The 3,200-nt window shown below is 33.2% G+C and overlaps 1 pseudogene; it reads right to left on the reverse strand.

Annotated features, from left to right (window-relative positions):
- LOC100923102 lies at positions 1 to 929 on the reverse strand (annotated as a pseudogene).
- Positions 930 to 3,200: the final 2,271 nt, after the last annotated feature.

Genomic DNA, 3,200 nt, shown 5'->3' on the forward strand with positions numbered 1-3,200 from the left:
TGAAGAAAATAAAATCTTCCTTATCATGCCCATGAAGCTTGTTTCACTTATTGATTCCTTAAGCTATAAATGAAGGCATTCATCTTGGGTGCTACTGATGTGTTAAGCACAACAACTCCCATGTTTAAAGAGACTCTGTCCTTTGCTGAGGGTTTGATGTACATAAAGATGCAGCTGCCATAAGAAATGGAGATGACAATCATGTGAGAAGAACAAGTGGAGAAGCCCTTTTGCCTCTGACTGACTGAGGGGATCGGTAGAATGGTCTTGATGATATGCATGTAAGAGAGGATGATTAATGCTTATGTAAACATAAGTGTAAACACAGCCCAGGTAAAACCCATTGTCTCTAAGAATTGTGTATCTGTACAGGATAATTGGAAGAGGGGAGAATAGTCACAGGTAAAATGGTCAATGATATTATCAGCACAATAATCAAGCTGCTGCATCAGAATGATTGCTGGAAAGATAATCATGAATGAAATAAACCATGAGCAGAAGACAAGCAATGTACAGACTCTGTTGATCATGATGGTTGTATAATATAGGGGTTTGCAGATGGCAACATAGCAATCATAGGACATGGCCGCTAGAAGGTAAAATTCAGTTCCTACCAAGACAATGAAGAAAAACAACTGAGGCATGCAGACATTGTAGGAAATAGTCTTGTCTTCAGTAATAAGTGTGCCCAAGAATATGGGAATGCAAGCAGTTGTAAATGAAATTTCTAAGAAGGAGAAATTCCAGAGGAAGAAATACATTGGGGTTTGGAGGTGAGAATCCAGCAAGGTGAGGATGATGATAGACACATTGCCAGCAATGCTGAGAATGTATGCCAATAAAAGGAAGAAGAAAATGACTATTTGAAGCTCTGGGCCATCTGACAATCCCAGGAAGATAAATTCTGTTACCCGTGTGTGATTTTTCATATTTGTTTTCTCCTTTTTTAATAGATCTATAATAAATATAAAAGGAAATAGAATTAAAAATATAAAGGAACAGAAAACATGCATGGGCTATATTTGACATGATGGAGGGAGAAATAAGTAGAATTAACTCATTCATTATTCACATAATTGTTTCATTATTGTTGTGTTACTATAGTAGATATGAAGAGGTTTTAAAAGACAAATAACACAGGGTTGATGGTTTAAAGAGTTTTACATAATTGGGAAGATATGTCCCAAATAAAATACAAAATAGCATCCAGTTAAATACCTTATGCCTCTAAGAAATAAGATCTTCCCTTTTCTCTTTTAACTTATTGTTTAAAGTCATCTGTAAATGTCAATTAATCAACATTTTAAGGCTTTTCTTATAATACCACCTTTTGGTTAATTATTGCTTATTGGTCAATTGAAGAAATTTACATATTTCCCCATTATGATTCAATATCTGTTCTTTTTCTTTTGACAAGCAATTGGGGTTAAGTGACTTGCCCATGGTCATAGAACTAGGAATTGTTAAATGTCTGGAGACTAAATTTGAACTGGGTCCTCCTAACTCCAGGGTTGGTACTCTATTCACTTCATCATATAGGTTCCCCCATAATGATATCTTTTATGTCTTAGAAAAACTTGGAATATACTTTAGTATATACCTCAAATTATGCACTTTTCTCACAATCCCCTTTTCTTAGATGTGAAATATGCTATTCTTCTTTTGTTTCTCCCTTCCATCACAACCCATTCCACAATGTCCCATTTAAGCCTGCCTCACTTTCCCTGTCTATGTGCTGGTGATAATAATACTCCTCTAATCTTAGTAACTGACTGTCCTAAAGATATTTTGTGCATCCTATGTGATCTAACACATATGATGTGTTATCATATATAACAGTGAATTTCACAATTGTTTAAGTGTCATATACTTCTACTAGACTTTTACCATAAGATTAAGGCTATGCTTTCTTGTCATCTATACTTTTAATCTCCTCTTATCACCCTGTATCTTCTATTTCCAGGAATGATGAAAAAAGAGGCTTAAGAAAACCAAACGATAAATCCTGGGTAAGCTTTGGGAAACCTGGTCAAGCTATATATAAAGGGAATTGAGTATTTATTGGAGTCTTGACAGAATGTCCTGAAACTTGTATTAGGAAAAGCCAACTTGATTTCTAATCACTATTATCATTTTCCCCAAGTTACTAATTTTTTTTATATGGAAATTGGAATTATATTGGAATTGCCTTAAATCACTTCCTTGTTGAAAAAAGCCAAGTCCATCACATTTGATCATCACATAATCCTATTGTTAACATCTACAATGTTTTCTTGGTTTTGCTCACTTTACTCAGCATCAGTTCATGTAAGACTTTCCAGGATTTTCTGAAATCAGTATACTCATAATTTCTTATAGAACAATAATATTTCATTACATTCACATATCATAACTTACTTAATCAATTTTCAACAATGGGTATCCACTCAATTTCCAGTTCCTTGCCATTATAAAAAAGAACTCTTATAAACACATAAATTACTTTCATTCAAAAATAGTTGGGAATGAAATTTCCAATGTTTATTTCATATCCCCAATATACAAGATTATTTGAAGTGAATACAATGGCATGATCTTATCACAAAGGACTCAGACTAGCATCAATACAAGAAGCTGCAGCCAAATCCACAAAATCTAATTAGATTTTGTCTAAGTAGCACCATCATTTATAATACACTTTATCAAGTGGGGAGTAAGGAACTGATAGTATACTATATATATATATACAATATATATATTATTACAATACATATTGAGAGGAAGGCAATACATTATTTAACTGAATATTCAATTAACCAGTAAAGTCATCAATGGGGATACTTCTTCTAGCAGTGCATATCATAACCAATCCATGTTTTGACAGGGTATCCTTCTATATATCTACTATTCACTTTTAACATTGCTATTTGGGCAATTTATAATTTCCTTTGCTCAGAGATTGCAATACTTCATGATCTTAAACAGAAGAATATTGACAATTTTAGTTCAATGAAGAGCCCCATGTTATTAAACATGCAACCCAAAGAACTTTGAGAAAGTTAGAAACACTTGAAAGACCTAATGTTGAAAAGTAAGCAGAATATTTAGAAACTATATTTCCATTAAGCTATAGAAAAGGGATTTAATGGATGATGATCGTTTCCAGTGCCCATCAATTTTTTTTTTTTCTCTTTGATTTACTTTCTGTCATTCTTCCAAGG

The sequence above is a fragment of the Sarcophilus harrisii genome, chromosome 5 (assembly GCF_902635505.1).
Source record: "Sarcophilus harrisii chromosome 5, mSarHar1.11, whole genome shotgun sequence".
In the NCBI taxonomy this organism is placed as follows: domain Eukaryota; kingdom Metazoa; phylum Chordata; class Mammalia; order Dasyuromorphia; family Dasyuridae; genus Sarcophilus; species Sarcophilus harrisii.